The sequence below is a fragment of the Astatotilapia calliptera genome, chromosome 8 (genome assembly GCF_964374335.1).
Source record: "Astatotilapia calliptera chromosome 8, fAstCal68.1, whole genome shotgun sequence".
In the NCBI taxonomy this organism is placed as follows: domain Eukaryota; kingdom Metazoa; phylum Chordata; class Actinopteri; order Cichliformes; family Cichlidae; genus Astatotilapia; species Astatotilapia calliptera.
The window spans coordinates 31,025,324-31,044,201 of NC_137429.1; the positions used below are offsets into that span (position 1 = coordinate 31,025,324).

Below are 18,878 nucleotides of genomic sequence, written 5' to 3' on the forward strand. Positions count from 1 at the left end.
GATAAGAATCAGCTACACCCTTTCCCTATCCACTCACACTAACTTGCATTAACATCTGTTTAACTTACCAGTATCAAATCGCATCTTAAAGTGTGATTTCATAGCAGAATTAACACCGTCACTCTCCGTCAGTGATTTAATTGGAATGTTTACGTTTTGTTTTTGTTTTTTTCTTCTCGTTTTTTTTTTGTTGTTTTTTCCTCTCTTTTCCCCCTCTTGGTTTTATGCTGCTCACCCCTGTCCTTGGTTTCTTTCTTTATTCCTTTCACTGCCTCGATCACCTGCTTCGACACTCATCCACAAGCAACATCCTTTATTTCAACACATACGCACCATGCGCTCAACGGCAGCACATTTACTTCAGTCAGACAGCGCACACAGTCGTTTAGGATACACACACTTAAGCCAAGCCTACTCATATTAGTAACTATGCATACACATAGTCAGACTCAGGGAGCATCTCGCCACACATTTTTTCTCTCTCTCCTTCTCTTTATTTATGAACAAGTGACGTATTCTCTCCACCTGGCTAAGCGACGCACACAACATACATCCCTAGTTATACACAAACATCTATGGGTGCACTAAAGTTCGTTACATGGAATGTAAATGGAGCTGGCTCCAGAGAAAAGAGGTTAAAAATATTTAACCAACTCAAAAAACTACAGGCAGATGTTGTCCTTTTACAAGAGACCCACAGACCTCTTAGAGGTTCGAATGAACTTAAAACACCTGAGTTTCCTAATGTGTTCTCAGCTTGTTATAATTCTAGACAAAGGGGAGTAGCAATTTTAATACATAAAAATATTAATTTCACAGTACTCGATACAGTTATAGATCCAGAGGGCAGATTCTTAATCATTAAACTATCTATACGTGATAAAAAGCTATGTATTGCAAGTATATATGGTCCAAATGTTGATGATCCCTCATTCTTTCACGGTTTTTTCAGTGCACTCTCTGAACACTTAGATGGCACACTTGTTCTTGGAGGCGACCTCAACCTTGGACTAAATGAAGACATGGATAGGCTCAATACAGCAGGAACTCAGCGTAATTGGCAGTCCACAAATATAATCAAACAGTATATGAGTAACTTTGGCCTTCGCGATGCATGGCGCTCCCTTCACCCCACCAGTAAGGAATATACTTTTTTCTCACATGTTCATCACTCTTACTCTCGTCTGGATTATTTTTTGGTCAGCAGCTCACTGCTGAGCGACATTTCAGACACTGAGATTCACCCTATAGCTGTCAGCGATCATGGTCCTGTATCTTTAACACTAATGCACAAGAATAATACTACGCCAAGTAAAAACTGGAGATTTAATATATCACTACTTAAAGATGAAGACTTTATTAAATATTTTAAAAAAGAGTGGACTTCATATTTGGACTATAATGACACTCCCGAAACATCAGCTTCTGTTCTATGGGAAGCAGGGAAAGCTGTGATGAGAGGTAAAATAATTTCTTTCTCATCACAAAAAAAAAAAAAGAAAACAAAAATATTCAGGAATTAGAAAAAAACATCAAATCACTAGAAGAAGCCTACGTGTCCCACCAAGATCAGGAAACACTGAACAAAATACGCAAAACTAAACTAGAATTAAATGAAACTATTAATAAAAAACCAAAATTCTTAGTACAAAGACTACGCCTACAAAATTATGAACATGGTAATAAATCCGGTCAATTTCTAGCAAACCAGCTAAAAATAAATAAAGAAAAAACAACTATATGTGCTGTTCAAGATTCATCTGGGAACACAATATATGATCCGATACAAATAAACAACATTTTCAGGGATTTCTATAAAACGTTGTATTCACCACAAATAAACCCATCTAAAAAAGAAATTGATCAGTTTTTGGACAACATAACTCTTCCAAAATTATTGGACACTCAAGCAATGGCACTGGATTCACCACTGACATCAGGTGAACTCCAGGAAGCCCTGATAAGTATGCCCAATAATAAGGCTCCAGGTCCAGACGAGAGAGATACTCCCATACAGCTTATGACAAAATTTAATCCGAAGTGATTGATGGCCCTAATCATGACCTTTTGACCTCCCCCCCAGAAGTGTGTAATGAGCGTGACGAATTGCATCCGGAGAAGGGGGGGGGGGGGGGGTGAACCCCGGAAGCGCGCCATCTGTTGTTGGGAAAAAAAAGTTTTTAGAGGGAGGGACTGCAGCAGGGGAGGAGAATAAAAAGCAGAGAGGAGGCGTCACAATTTCTAAGGCACAGACACACACAAGATGGATCCTTTCATTCTGCAGCCCAGCAGCGCTCCTGTTTACTTGGACGGCGAAGAAATCTGCTCTCCCTCCGAACCCTCGAGCATGGGGGGCAGCAGCTGATTCTGTGGTGTATAGAGAGACAGAGCGGATGTAATTTTAGTTTCTTAAGCTGCACCGGCGTTTGTAATGGAAATAAAGAGTGACTTCCTGTAGAGATTTCAATAGTATTTTATTTTCCTATAATACAGACGCTGTAAAAAACCTTTAAGATACACCATAGCTTGTGATGAAAAGAAGAACTTTCTATCCGCTTGTAACCTACAGGCTGCCTACCCTATATGTGTAAAAAATGAATAAATATCCCTTAGTGAATACTACTTTTCCTTTTGAGAGACTGAAAAACAAACCATAATTGCCGTGACAGGCGATCTTGTTTCACACACACACACACCGCGGGTCAAAGAGGAGTGAGATGACTTCCTGTAGAGAACCGTTTCTTTCAATAGTAATTTTATTTTCCTATAATACAGACGCAGTAAAAAACCTTTAAGATACACCATAGCTTATTATGAAAAGAAGAACTTTCTATCCACTTGTAACCTACAGGCTGCCTACCCCGTATGTGTAAAAAATTGAATAAATATCCCTTAGTGAATACTACTTTTCCTTTTGAGAGTCCTTTTTACAAGAGACTGAAAAAACAAACCATAATTGCCGTGACAGGCGATCTTGTTTCACGCACACACACCGCGGGTCAAGGAGGAATGAGACAGCGGAAAAGTTTTTTTCTTCATTACTTTTACAATGGGTTTTCTCAATAGACAGAAAATGATGATGCTGAGGAGTCAACAGCCGATATTATCATTGCTTGTAACCCGGTAAATAATTTCGTACATCTCCCAATAAAATAAGTCTTAGTGGAAAAAAGCTCATATTCGAATAAGTTTATTAAAGCACCCCCCTCTGTGGGAAAGAGTTTTTTTTCTCAGAGTCAAGTTTAAACCATGAGGAGAGTTTTGTCAACAGGAGACGGGTTTTGTCCATTTGGTAAAACAAATATCCGCCTCAAAGTCGTATTTTACCGTTGCAGAATGTGGAAAACAGACGGCGTTCGCAAGAAGGCAATCAAAAAAAAAAAAAAAAAGGAAATTGGATACCTCCAACTCTCCCGACTGCACACACACACACACACACACACACACACGCTTGCATAGATAAACTCTGAATATAGTAGTGGGACTTCAGCTGTTTATGTAACTTACTATCTTAAGACGTTTGTGTCTACAATAATTAGTTTCCTTGGAACCAGATCCCTACCTGTTAATAATTCTCCACTGTACCCATGGTTCAGAAAATTACAGTCAGCCTGCCAGGGACACGTCACTCAGAGATAGCTGTCAATGTGGGATTTTTTTCTCCCCTTTTGTCCAGTTAAAGCTGCCTTTCATTCTTCAACACAGCTTAAACTCTAATAGGTAAGCTTTCTTGTAATTTCTTAGTTCTGCAGGCTTCTTGAAAGACATCCGAGACTCTTCTTTGGATGCTGGCTGCCTTTTGTTTTGTTTTCTGTCAAGATGATCCCACACCGCTTCGATTATCTTGAGGTTCGAACCCTGGAGAGATCAATCCATGACTGATGCGTTGTTTCATCCAGGCATTGTGTGGCGGAGGCGTGGCCCTGGGCGCAGCTGCAGGGGAGGAGTGCAGCAGAAGGCTCAACAGGGCGGCGCTGCGAGGCCGGTAAGAACAGCTGATGGTGTTTATGTACTGATGATGGTCTCCCTCCGCTGTGTTTATAGTGAGACGGGGAGGGGCGGCCAGAGGAGAGATCAGCTGGGCTCGTGAGCTGTCAGACTGTACGACTGAGTCAGCTGTCAAAACTCAAAGCTTCAATAAATGTGGAAGTTGGCAGTACATACCTGTGTGTGCGTGTGTTTGTGCCTGGTGTATTCCACACATACTTTGACTACATTGGCAGTATGTTTGCGATCATTGTCGTACTGAAAAATGAAGTTGAAGCCAATCAGACACTACGTGGTATTACATGGTCGATCAAAATCTGGTGGAACTTTTCTACATTCATAATTTGATTAATTTGGATAAGAGCTCCAACAACACTGGCTGAAATCCAGCCTCAAAGCACGGTAGAGTATCCACGCTGTGTTAAAGACGGCTATAGACATTCACTGTTGTATCTCTCTTCGGACCTCTTCCGTGCATATTTCAAATTTGGATTCATTACTCCATAAGACATATTACAGCTGATTTCTTTTTCCAGTCAATTTCTTGTGTAATTTGGCACACCTCAGCCTTATTTTTCTCTGTTCTCCTTCCTTAAGAATGGCTTAATAACAGCCACCCTTCCAACTCAGATAACTTTTGATGAGGTTTCATGAAATGTTTACAGCACTTGAGTTACTCGCCACGGCCATCCTAAATGCTAAAAACACTAAACTTTAATTCTAAATTACGTAATTAACGTTAACCAGAAAAAACAAGCCAAAGTCGAAATGTTGCTGAGCTGACCTGTGGTATGCTATGTCTTCTAAAGCACGTATAATGTAAACAGAACTGGTCTTTGCACAGAAGCCTGTGGAGCTTCATAATTAACCTCAGTGTGTGAAGAGGACTCTCCATTTAATAATAGCTGTAATAAATGTTCTGGCCGACGGTGTTAAACGCTGCACTTGGGTCTAGCAGGGAAGATTTCAACTTTTCAATATGAATGAAGGCTGAAAACTGATTAGATTAATGTCTGATGATCTTTTCCGTGCTTCTTCAAGTTTGTAACACCAAACATATTAAAGGATGATGTAAGGCTCACAGGAAGAGTTTAATTAGACACACATTTACTATTTTCTTTATACTGTTTCTTTCTTGACATGTTTAATATGATTACTATCAGAGGAGAAAATGAACCTTGTGTAGTTTAAAAAAGTTTTATTTAATCAAACTGTAATGTTGTTGAACTCTGACGGACGTGTCTTTTAATCTTGTCAACAAATCCTTAATCACCTAAATCTGCCATTTATCATCTTGTAAAATGTTCCCTCTGCTTCTGTTGCACATCTCCCCCCGACACTCTCTGCTTCACCAGCCCTGTGCAGGTGGTCCAACCCCTGCCTGCCTCCTTAAACTGGGGTGTTTAAATCTCTTTACCTCTGTTGTGAACTTCACACAAAGTTTGTGGTAACAAAATCAAACTGACGAGGATCTCGTTTGAAAAACACACACTCACGAGACAAAATAAAAACAGACTGCTCAAAGCAAAAGCAGAGCCCTCACAGCTGGTAGTACAAAACACAGTGACAATGTGTATATTAGATACCCTCAGTGCCAAAAGCATAAATATGAAAAATGTGATCACCAAGAATATCCTAAAAATGGCATTGAGGTGCGTGTTACAGTAAAGAAAAAAAAAGTAGCCAAATTTTCATCGGAAAATGTTGAATTTTAGTAAAAACAATGCTCTGTAGTTTGATACTGTCGTTACAGACAAAGCAGATGTTTAAAGCCTTCGGACGCTCATTTGAAACGCACTCATTCTCCTTATCAGCTGGAAACATTAAAGCCGTAAAATGACTTTTTCAAACGGATAAAAACTATTGACCAGCATCAATGTTGAGCCTGTTCCAAAATTTGAATGTACATGTGTTGAAGGTGCGGGTCTTGTTGAATTATTAAACATACATTCTTTAATTTTTCGAGCCACAAAAACAACAACTTTTAATTTTCTTCTGCTTGAGTCTCGGCCTCGGGTAGCTCTACTTATCATTGCTCAGTCAGTTGTCTGTTTGTGCTACTTTTTTTCAAGGAGCAGTGGATTATTGGTAAGGGTGACTTTATGTGTTTAGCTACTTAAGTGGAAGTACTGTGGATAGTTTTACCTTACATACATAGATCTACCAGTACAGCTTCTGAGGTAACTGTTTACAAAATGTTATAATCTATCCACAAATTCTTTGCAATTTTACATTGATAAACATTATCCTTAACACATTTGGCCCACATAAAGTACTATGGCCATCACACGGTCATTTAGAATTGTTTAAATAACTCGTGTCTTAAGTCCTTCCATCAAACAGAAAATTAAAAAAATAAAAAAAAACATGGTTCACTTTTACATCACAAAATGTTAGAAATATAAGCCGTTCATAACAACCTGAAAGGTTGGGAGTTTAAAATGCAAAACCGATGGAAGCAGAAGTAGAAGACTATAATGTCTCAGAGCACACGGTGTCTATTATTGTGTAGACATGTATAAATAAGAGCTTAATAAAGATGCTTAATTTCTTAAGAAATAAACAGGTGGAGTGATCTTTATCAAAAGTGGATGTTGCATCTGTGGCTAAACCCCTGCACCCAAAAAACTTTAAAAATCTACTGTGTGTGAGTCTGTGTAAGTAAAGCTTGCCCTTCACACCCGCGTGTAATAAACCATTTGTTGGGGGTTGTGGATTTGTCACCTCAGCATTGTGAAAGTGGGGAAACATGTTTCTGGCTGTGCATAAGACACACACACACACACACACACACACACACACACACAAGAACAACACAGAGAAGAAGAAGAGGGGGTCGTTTTACTACACATCATAAAAACGCAATCATTCATCTTCCAACTGTATCTTTCTGTTCTGGCTTTAGAATCATTGGTTGTTTACTGAGCCGTACTTTGGGAGTCATACTATTGTGATACTGGGGAGAAAAGGGTAAGGTTTGATAGACTAAACCCTTACACACACACATAACTTGAAAAACCTAAAGAGTGTGTGAGACTGCTAGCTGTGTTGTTCAGCATTAAACTCATCTACAAATGTGTTAGTAAAGAGCGACTTGTACTTCTGTCCCATTAAGCAACGGTTTAACAAATTTCACTGCAAACTATAAAAGGAATCTGGATTTATATAGAACATAGTAGTGATGGATTAAGTGCAGGAAACACTAGTATAAGGTGTCTATTGAACAAATCTCCTTCAGCGTTCAAAATGACCAAAGTGAGGCCTACAGGCGTTTCTCTCGATTGGTTGTGTTCAGGGAAAAAGCAGCTAAATGCACTGAGACTGCTCCACATTGTTAGTGAGTTAACTCTGGATATCTGTAGGTTTTGTCAAACTTGGAGTGAACAAAAGCAGAAAAACAGTAAAAGATGCAGACAGTGAAAGTCTGGTTTATTTCATGAACACAATGAAACATTTTACAGTCCACAGAGCAAAGTAGCATACATGATAAATAGATACACATAACATGAGAAGTAAAACTCGTCGTCTTACCACATGTTATATTCTGTAAACTTAAAATAACCACAGAAATTAGAGTTTAGTGTTTTAAGTCATCTATTAAAAAACATGAGTCAACATTACTGAAGTGACACTTTAACGATGCGTCTTATCACAGTCTTTATGATGATAAAACATGTTCTCTCGTTAGTAGATGTCAGCGCTGTCACTTGTCATGAAAATGTCCAGAGCCAGGGTTCCTCTTCAATTACCATTGATCATTAATAGGGTCACAAAAGATTTGTCACATTATCCCCATAAACAAAATGCTTTTATAGAAATCATTGTGATACAAATATTTAGATTCTTGCTTCACAATGTGCACGAACTCAAAATCTTTAGAGGTTCATATTTATAAAGTATCGCAAATAATACATTTATACCATTGTATGAGCTACACTTCTTGTAAAAAACTGATTGAAAAAAGCTCCTGTCGTGACCTTCCTTCTGTGAGGACACACACACACAGAGAGAGAGAGAGAGAGAGGGAAGATCATTAGGATTGGAGGCGTTTTTGGATTTTCACTTATTGTTGGCTTTACAGTCACATAAAATTCATTCCAATTTTTTTTGCCTTTGCTTCAATTAAGGTGTTTCTTTAAATCTACAGCAGCTTCCTTTTCAAAAAGTTTACTGACATAGTAAGGAAGTAGCTAGGGAACTCAGTAAGTATGAGCAACAACAGCTTAGGGACTGTTTCTACAATAAAGAGGAATTCATCATCATCTGCAGTTCATCAAAAAAAAAAAGCGCCATTAAAAACAATTCAGCAGATCCTCAAAGTATGGATACAATCTGTTTTCAGCTGTAGAGGTACGCTTCATGTACTTATCAACATGCAGTTTAGAGGCTTGCATTAGAGTGCTTTGGTACTTGGGCCTCTTTTATTTTATTCCCACTTTTAAAGAAGATAGAAGATGATCTGGCTAGATGGAAATGTCTACCCATATTCAATTCAATTCAATTCAATTTTATTTATATAGCGCCAAATCACAACAAAAGTCACCTCAAGGCGCTTCATAGATACAGAGAAAAACCCAACAATCATATGACCCCCTATGAGCAAGCACTTTGGCGACAGTGGGAAGGAAAAACTCCCTTTTAACAGGAAGAAACCTCCGGCAGAACCAGGCTCAGGGAGGGGCGGCCATCTGCTGCGACCGGTTGGGCTGAGAGAAGGAAGACAGGATAAAGACATGCTGTGGAAGAGAGACAGAGGTTAATAACAGATATGATTCAATGCAGAGAGGTCTATTAATACATAGTGAGTGAGAAAGGTGACTGGAAAGGAAAAACTCAATGCATCATGGGAATCCCCAGCAGCCTACGTCTATTGCAGCATAACTAAGGGAGGATTCAGGGTCACCTGGTCCAGCCCTAACTATATGCTTTAGAAAAAAGGAAAGTTTTAAGCCTAATCTTAAAAGTAGAGATAGTGTCTGTCTCCCGAATCCAAACTGGAAGCTGGTTCCACAGAAGAGGGGCCTGAAAACTGAAGGCTCTGCCTCCCATTCTACTTTTAAATACTCTAGGAACAACAAGTAGGCCTGCAGAGCGAGAGCGGAGCGCTCTAATAGGGTGATATGGTACTACAAGGTCATTAAGATAAGATGGGGCCTGATTATTTAAGACCTTGTATGTGAGGAGCAGGATTTTGAATTCAATTCTGGATTTAACAGGAAGCCAATGAAGGGAAGCCAAAACAGGAGAAATATGCTCTCTCTTTCTAGTCCCTGTCAGGACTCTTGCTGCAGCATTTTGGATTAGCTGAAGGCTTTTCAGTGAGTTTTTTGGACATCCTGATAATAATGAATTACAGTAGTCCAGCCTGGAAGTAATAAATGCATGAACTAGTTTTTCAGCGTCACTCTGAGACAGGATATTTCTAATTTTAGAGATGTTGCACAAATGGAAGAAAGCAGTCTTACATATTTGTTTAATATGTGCGTTGAAGGACATGTCCTGGTCAAAAATGACTCCAAGGTTCCTCACCGCGTTACTGGAGGCCAAGGTAATGCCATCCAGAGTAAGAATCTGATTAGATACCATATTTCTAAGATTTTCAGGGCCGAGTACAATAACCTCAGTTTTATCTGAATTAAGAAGCAGAAAGTTAGCGGCCATCCAGGTCTTTATGTCTTTAAGACATTCCTGCAGTTTAACTCATTGGTGTGTGTTATCTGGCTTCATGGACAGATAGAGCTGGGTGTCATCTGCATAGCAGTGAAAATGTATGCTATGTCTTCTAATGATACTGCCTAAGGGAAGCATGTATAATGTAAACAGAATTGGTCCTAGCACTGAACCCTGTGGAACTCCATAATTAACCTCAGTGTGTGAAGAGGACTCTCCATTTACATGCACGAATTGGAGTCTATTAGATAGATATGATACAAACCACTGCAGTGCAGTACCTGTAATACCTACAGCATGTTCTAATCGCTCTAATAGGATATTATGGTCGACAGTATCGAACGCTGCACTGAGGTCTAGCAGGACAAGCACAGAGATGAGTCCACTGTCAGAGGCCATAAGAAGATCATTTGTAACCTTCACTAAAGCTGTTTCTGTGCTATGATGAGCTCTGAAACCTGACTGAAACTCTTCAAATAAACCATTCCTCTGCAGATGATCTGTTAGCTGTTTGACAACTACTCTTTCAAGGATTTTTGATATGAAAGGAAGGTTGGAGATTGGCCTGTAATTAGCTAAGACTGCTGGGTCTAGAGATGGCTTTTTGAGTAAAGGTTTAACTACAGCCAGCTTGAAGGCCTGTGGTACATAGCCGATTATTAGAGATAGTTGATCATATTTAAGATCGAAGAATTAATTAATGGCAGGACTTCTTTGAGCAGTTTTGTAGGAATGGGGTCTAAAAGACACGTTGATGGTTTGGAGGAAGTAATTATTGAAGTTAACTCAGAAAGATCAATTGGAGAAAAAGAGTCTAACTTAACATCAATGGTACTAAGAGTAACTGTAGATAATATTACATCTGTGGGATGATTATTGGTAATTTTTTCTCTAATGATAAAAATTTTATTTGTGAAGAAGTTCATGAAGTCATTACTAGTTAACGTTAAAGGGATGGTTGGCTCAAAAGAGCTCTGACTTTTTGTCAGCCTGGCTACAGAGCTGAAGAGAAACCTAGGGTTGTTCTTATTTTCTTCAATCAGTGATGAATAGTAAGATGTTCTGGCTTTGCGGAGGGCGTTCTTATAAAGCAGCAAACTATTTCTCCAGGCTAAATGATGATCCTCTAGATTTGTGACACGCCATTTCCTCTCCAGATTACGAGTCATCTGCTTTAGGGTACGTGTTTCAGAATTATACCACGGAGTCAGGTACTTCTGATTTGAGGCCTTAGTTTTCACAGGAGCTACAGTATCCAGAGTCGTACGTAGTGAGGAGGTGAAATTATTAACAAGATAATCGACCTCTGTTGGGGTAGCGTTCAGATAGCTGCTCTGCTCTGTGTTGGTACAGGGCATTGGAGATGATAACAGTGGGTGGATTATATTCTTAAACTTAGTTACAGTGCTTTCAGAAAGACATCTACTTTGATAAAGTCTACTCTTCACCGCTGTGTAATCAATTATTGTAAAAGTAAATGTTATCAGGAAATGATCAGACAGGAGAGGGTTTTCAGGAAACACTGTTAAATGTTCAGGTTCGATGCCATATGTTAAAACAAGATCTAGAGTGTGATTAAAGTGGTGGGTGGGTTCTTTTACATTTTGAGAGAAACCAATTGAGTCTAATAACAGATTAAATGCCATGTTGAGGCTGTCATTTTTAGCATCTACATGGATGTTAAAATCACCCACAATAATTATTTTATCTGAGCTCAGAACTAAATTAGATATAAAGTCTGAGAAATCAGACAGAAACTCTGTGTAAGGCCCAGGTGGACGATAGATGATAACAAGTAAGACTGGTTTCTGAGTTTCACAGCTGGGGTGGACGAGGCTAAGCATCAGGCTTTCAAATGAATTAAAAGTCTGTCTTGGTCTTTCATTAATTAATAGGCTGGTGTGAAAAATTGCTGCCACACCGCCCCCTCGGCCTGTGCTTCGAGATTTCTGGTAGTTAGAATGACTCGGGAGTGTTGATTCATTTAAACTAACATAATCATCCTGCTGCAACCAGGTTTCTGTAAGGCAGAGTAAATCAATTTGTTGATCAATTATTAAGTCATGTACTAACAGAGACTTGGAGGAGAGAGACCTAATATTTAATAATCCACATTTCACTGTTTTACTCTTTGGTTCAGATGTGGATACTGTATTGTTCTTTCTTTGTAATTGTTTATGTTTAAGTTGTTTGTTGCTGGTTTTTAGTTTGTTTTTTGTCTTTTTGGAAGCTGACACAGTCTCTATGGAGATGGGTTTTTGGGGGGGTAGCAGGAGGAGAGAAGCTGCAGAGAAGCGTGTAAGACTGCAACTCTGCTTCCTGGTCCCAACTCTGGATAGTCATATTTTGGGGGGTTTAATAAATTTGTCCATATTTCTAGAAATGAGAGCTGCTCCATCCAAAGTGGGATGGATGCCGTCTCTCCTAACAAGACCAGGTTTCCTCCAGAAGGTTTGCCAATTATCTATGAAGCCCACATCGTTTCTGGGACACCACTCAGACAGCCAGCAATTTAAGGAGAACATGCGGCTAAACATGTCACTCCTGGTCTGATTGGGGAGGGGACCAGAGAAAACTACAGAGTCCGACATTGTTTTGGCAAAGTTGCACACCGATTCAATATTGATTTTAGTGACCTCCGATTGGCGTAACCGGGTGTCATTACTGCCGACGTGAATTATGATTTTACTGAATTTACGTTTACCCTTAGCCAGCAGTTTTAAATTTCCTTCAATGTCGCCTGCTCTGGCCCCTGGAAGACAATTGACTATGGTTGCCGGTGTCTCTAGCTTCACATGTCTGAGAACAGAATCGCCAATTACCAGAGTTTGACCCCCGGCGGGTGTGTCGCCGAGTGGGGAAAAACGGTTAGACACATGAACGGGTTGGTGGTGTACCTGGGGCTTCTGTTTAGGACTATGCTTCCTCCTCACCGTGACCCAGCCTCCCTGATTCCCCAGCTGCTTGGGACCTGCCGGGGAACAGCTAGCGGGGCCTACGCTATTTTCGCTATTTTCTATTTTCTACAACGTCCAGAGCCTTCAGAAACTCGGGGCGGACCTCATCAACAGCAGGGGCTCTGCCACCAAGGAGTTGTTTAACTGCCTCAGTGACCTCGCCCCCGGAAATTGGCGGGTCATTCCCCTCATCCCCAGACTCTGCTTCCTCCTCGGAAGACGTGTCAGTGGGATTAAGGAGGTCCTCGAAGTATTCCTTCCACCGCCTGACAATTTTCTCAGTCGACGTCAGCAGCGCTCCGCCAGCACTATACACAGTGCAGGTAGAGCACCGCTTTCCCCTCCTGAGACGCCTGGCGGTTTGCCAGAATCTCTTCGAGGCAGTCCGAAAGTCTTTTTCCATGGCCTCTCCGAACTCCTCCCACACCCGAGTTTTTGCTTCAGCCACTGCCCGAGCCGCATTCCGCTTGGCCTGTCGATACCTGTCGGCTGCCTCCGGAGTCCCACAGGCTAACCAAGCCCGATAGGACTCCTTCTTCAGCCTGGTGGCTCCCTTCACCTCTGGTGTCCACCATTTGGTTCGGGGATTACCACCACGGCAGGCACCAACCACCTTGCGGCCGCAGCTCAATGCTGCAGCTTCGGCAATGGAGACGCTGAACATGGTCCATTCGGACTCAATGTCCCCAGTCTCCCTCGGAATGCTGTTGAAGCTCTGCCGGAGGTGTGCGTTGAAGATCTCGCAGACTGGGGCCTCTGCTAGACGTTCCCAGCACACCCTCACTACGCGTTTAGGTGCACCAGGTCTGTCCAGCGTCCTCCCCCGCCACCTGATCCAACTCACCACCAGGTGGTGATCAGTTGACAGCTCAGCCCCTCTCTTTACCCGAGTGTCTAGAACATATGGTCGCAGGTCTGCTGATACGATTACAAACCCCCCCCCCCCCCCCCCCCCAGGGACTCTAAGAAGGCTGGGTACTCTGAACTGCCACTCGGCGCATAAGCGCAGATGACAGTCAGGACCCGTTCCCCGACCCTAAGGCGCAGGGAACAAACCCTCTCGTCCACCGGGAAAAACCCCAACGTACCGGCAGCAAGCCGAGGGGATATTAGAATACCCACCCCAGCCCGCCGCCTCTCACCAGGGGCAACTCCAGACTGAGACAGAGTCCAGCCCCTCTCCAGGAGACTGGTTCCAGAGCCCAAGCCATGCGTAGAGGTGAGCCCGACTATATCTAGCCGGTACCTCTCAACCTCACGCACTAACTCAGGCTCCTTCCCCACCAGAGAGGTGACATTCCATGTCCCTATTGCCAGTCTTGGCAGCCGGGGGTCAGTCCGCCAGGGCCTCCGCTCCTGGCCACCACCCGGCACATAATGCACCCGACCCCTATGGCACCTCCTGCGGGTGGTGGGCCTGCGGGAGGATGGGCCCATGTCTCCTCTTCGGGCCGTGCCCGGCCGGGCCCCATGGACTAAGGCCCGGCCACCAGACGCTCGCCCTCGGGCACCCTCCCCGGACCTGGCTCCAGGGCGGGGCCCCGGTAACCCTATCCCGGGCAGGGTAAACTGTTCCCTCGGTGTCCTTTTCATAAGGGTCTTATGAATCGCTCTTTGTCTGGTCCCTCACCCAGGGCCAGTTTGCCATGGGAGACCCTACCAGGGGGCAAAAGCCCCCAGACAACATAGCCCCTGGGATCCCTGGGACACACAAACCCCTCCACCACGATAAGGTAGCGATTCAAGGAGGAGTAAAAATAATCTTAATTCTAACCAATATAGAAATTATCTATTAGATTACATTAGTCTTGATACAGCCTCTGCCACCACATCAGATCAATTGCTCTGGGCTCCTTTGATCAGCTCCATCACCTAGTGGGGGTGGGGGGTCATAGTTTGGTCCCGCCTTCACTGTTGTGATTGGTGTGGGGGTAGGGACAGCCTTAGGGCGTCGGGGGGTTCCCCGGAGGCATCTTCCTTGGGGGGCTCAACCCGGAGTAGCGGTCATGTCCGGTTAGGGGCTCTGTTGGCTCTCAGGTGACTGTTTCCTCGCGGCTGCGTGCAGTGGGGCTAGGGGAGGGTCTGTGCTGACGGACGTGGGTTACTGACCTGGTAGCCTGGCTGCCCCTGGGTGGGTCCGGGATGGGTGTGAGGTTCTGGGGGCGCTCCGTCTCTGGGCTGGGGCCCGGGCCGGGCCTCGGGGGCTTGGGTCCTGGTTGGTGTGTTGCCGGGGTTGTGGGCAGGTGGGTGCATGGGGGCCCAGCCCTGGAGCAGGGTGCCGCCGGTGCATCGAGCCACCTGGGGGGCTCTTCAACTGGTGGGGGAGATTGTCACATCTTGCAGGAGCTTTCCTCTCTTCAGGAGCTCTCTCTGCAGGAGGGGGAGATACAGGAGAGGTGGAGGAAGATCTCAGCCTGGGTGTTTTTTGTCTTATGTAGTCTGGAAGATGAGTGGATGGTGGGGTGGGTGAAGTTTTCTCTGTGGTGGGGTTGGGTGGACTGCCCCGGTCTGGATGGGCCTGGGCCCCCTTTCCCTGGCGGGTCGCGGAGTATGGGGGTGCCTACTGGGGTCAGCGGGGGAGCTGGCCATGGGGACCATGAAGTAGCGGGTGAAAAAAACCTGCTTCGTGGTCCCCAGTGTCTACCTCGCGTATGGCTCCCTTTGCTAGAGGTGTTACCAGTTTTTCCCTGCTGGGGTCGGGAGGGGGCTAGGTGGCCTGGCTCAAAGAGATGTCAGGAGGGAGGGGGGCAGCTGGCTCCACGTCCTCCCCGCCTCCCTTGTTCGCGGCCACCGCATCTATCAAAGCCTTCAGCTGGGGCTTGAGATCTCCAGGGCCCCAAGCTGGAGCTAGGGCAGCATCTATGAAGCTCAGGGCCTCCCCACTCTGGCCGAATGCCTGTGCAAGCCCCGTGACATTTCCTGGGCAGCATGGCGATTGTCTGTAGCTTGCTGCAGGAGCTGGGTCGCCACTGGTCTGAATATGGCTGTAGGGTCAACCGGCTGCCTCATCAGGTAGTCCCGGTTGTCCTGCCAGAGCCAGGACTGTGACAGCCAGAGGTGGTGGCGTGCCATCCAGAATGAGGCTAAGGAGCAGCCGGTAGCTATGGTTTGATCTTTCATGAGCGAGGATACAGTATGTGCGAGGTAGCAGCCACCAGCTCCCCTGCACTTTCTGGGTCCCCAGGACTCGCTTGCAACTGACGAGCCAAGTGGAGCGACAAGATGGCCGTCGTGTTGGATAGACAAGCCTGGGTCACCATGGCCCTGTGTAGTTCAGCCAACAGGGAGTCCATCACCCTCACGTCCCTTTTAGGACATGCAGCCCTCCCCAGGAGGAAGCCCTAAGGGGGTGACCAGAGGCAGATCCAATAGTGGCAGGGGGGCCCACAGGCAATCTGCTCTCAGCCATGCATGGCAGCAAACCGTCTGCAGGAAGGGGACCATCAGTGCAGGGCGGTAGGAGCCTCGACTGCCTGCAATATTTTTTTCGTACCTCTGACCTGTGTTCCCAATGTTATGTTTATGTATTCTATGTATAGTTGGAAGGGGTGCTCATGGTAGCGCCGGATCGTCTGGCAGCTAGAGCAGGGCGATATGGCCAAAAATATTTATCACGATATATATTTGAAAATTTGCGATAACGATATAACAGACGATATAATTGATGCGAGACAAAATACAACTCCACAACATTACTAGCGCAAAAAGACAACCTTCCATTTATTTTCACTTAAACAAGAAGCTGGTTTTTATGTACATTAAAGCTTTATAAAAATGTAACAGTGCAAATGCAAATTCCTTGCTGAAAGTTTAACCAAAAGGCATTTCCAGTAGAAATGGGCTGACATATCCTGAGCATAACCATGTATAATATCCACTGAAGTTAAAAAGAGGTGCTTTGCAACATTAAACTGCAGTGTGCAGTACGTATTTTTTGGACCATAAGGTGCACGGGATTATATGGCACATTAAGCGAAACAAAGCAGTCAGATAAATCAAACTTTATTAAACTCATTCTTCTTGCTTCCTCCACTTCTGTACCATTGATTCATTAATGTTGAATTCTCTGGCAGCTGCTCTATTCCCATGTTGTTGCAGTATATTAATGACTAACCTCGTATTGTGGATGGATTATCTCAGTTGTTCTCCTGACTGAAGTTTGGTCCGTTTACAGCATCCTGCCATGCGATTGCATTTGTCTCTAACCATGAAGAACCTTCACGTTCACTTTTATAAGTGGAAAAGTGTTAGTGTTCATCCTCCAGCTTCACTGTTTATGCTAACATAGCTGTGTCGCTAGCGATCACGTAGCACATCATTATATAGCAGCTAGCCCAACTTCAGTAACCCTACAAACGTCACTGCTGTTTAGTTTCCTGTCTTCATTTATGCTGGAAGTGATAGCAGAGCTGTACGTTTGATTTTTTTCAGAAATCTCTCAGTCAGAACATGCTATATCATGCTTAGGTAACTAGCGAAACTAGCGAGCTAACTTCCGCTAGCTTCCTGCTAACTTCTAACTCCGTTAAATGTAATAACTTTTGTTTTCATGGATGCCTGGAAGTTAAACTTTATAGTTACACCTGGTAAAGCAGCAATGCTGATCGTTTTATTAAAGATGAAAGAATTTAGACAGTTTTTAACTCTCAGTGATGCTGCAGTGTTGTTTGACCTGAAGTCAAATATACGGAGTTTAGGACCCAGATTACTCCCAGATTTAAGAGCATCTTAGTCCGACAAATATGACAATAACGACGGCCGCTTGCATGTTCTGCAAAAAAATGTGCTTTGTTGTGTATCTGACGGACAAACACCAAACCAGTTCCACATCACGGAAGTTGCACCATTTTTACAAACCAATTCTGGTTCATCAGTTTCACTCAACAATCGGCCATGTGCGTATGAAAACAAAGGCACTGCGCATGCGCGTTTTACTCCCATTCTATCGCGATATTTCATTTTCCTATCGTTGCCTAACATTATACCGGTATTACCGTGAACGGTATAATATGGCCCAGCCCTACTGGCAGCATTAAAACAATTTCCCTTGGGATAAATAAAGTATTATCAATCAGTCATACCTGGTCTTCGCCTTCGATGCCTGTCCCCTCCCGGGGCAGATGGCGGTCGACTGGACCAGCGCAGACATGCTTGTCTACACCGGCTCTCTCTCACCTTTACCCGCCCCTGTTGCTTGTCTTGTGTTTCTGTGGTGTATTGACAGTCATGTGCTTTTTGTGCTGGGGTGTTTTTTCTGTTCTCCCAGTACGAGCTTAGTCTGAGTGTAGTTTTTTTCTCCTCCTCTCACCTCATGTTATGTATTTTCGTTGTTGTTTCCCTATCAGCCTACTTCTCTGACATGTCTTTCCTTTTTTCCTTTTTTTTTGCCTGTCCCGTTTGGCTCTTTTGCATCAGAATTCTTGTCTAAAGGCAAAGAAAGATGCCCAACGGATTTACTTTACCAAATTGACCATCCCAGCCTTGCCGTAATGGTCCATTTGATTCACCTTTTATTGTTTATTTTATTTTCACTTACTGAATACGGGACAGACTTGACTGGGGGAAAGAAGGGGAGAAAGAAAGAGGGAAAGAGAAACAGCTGAGAAGAGGGACAGGGGAGAAGGGCAAAAGACAAAAACCAACAGAATGAGCAGAAAAAAAGAAAGAAAAAAATGCATATATCAATCACCTGGATCACCTGCTGAGAAAGAAAAAAGAAAACAAGCAGAAGAGAAGAGTAATAGAATAAACAACATCACAATGATATATGGGAATATGACAGTAAATACTAAATATTAAACATTATTGTGCAGCACATAAGATCAACAGAACACAGTGTGCTTTGAGGTAGGAGCCAAAAAGGGTGTAGTTTGTGGGTGTGATCACCCGTGTGTACACCTGTGAGCATGGACGCGCTTGACATGTCTTTCCCAAGTGATGTTTGTGTAAAGTTTGGTCAGAGGGTTCGTCTGTATGTGCGCATGCACCATTTAGCGTGCTGCCTGCTGTAACCCATAATTTACTTCGGGATTTCTGATCCTGGTCCTGAAAATCAGGCAGCAGTGGCCCCTGAAGGCGACATCCTCGTCAAGCCTCGAGGATACTGTGGCAGGGACCTCAGGGAGGGCTCCAGTACTCGGGATTCTCTGTCCATTATCTGGGAGAACCCCACCTGGTCTGACGCCATGCCTGGGGAGCCAGCTGGGGGCTGTCCTGGGGACCGGTGAGAGTCACTGCACATTTCAGAGATATTTAAAAGATGCC

General features: G+C 43.7%; 1 long non-coding RNA gene across 1 annotated transcript; it reads right to left on the minus strand.

The window, feature by feature from the left end:
• Positions 1-205: 205 nt before the first annotated feature.
• Positions 206-4,144, minus strand: LOC145430507 (uncharacterized). Its single transcript, XR_013911087.1, has 2 exons — positions 3,563-4,144; positions 206-2,367 (listed from the first exon to the last, which is right to left on the minus strand). It is a non-coding gene; the product is annotated as an uncharacterized LOC145430507 (long non-coding RNA).
• Between the last annotated feature and the right edge of the window lie 14,734 nt (positions 4,145-18,878).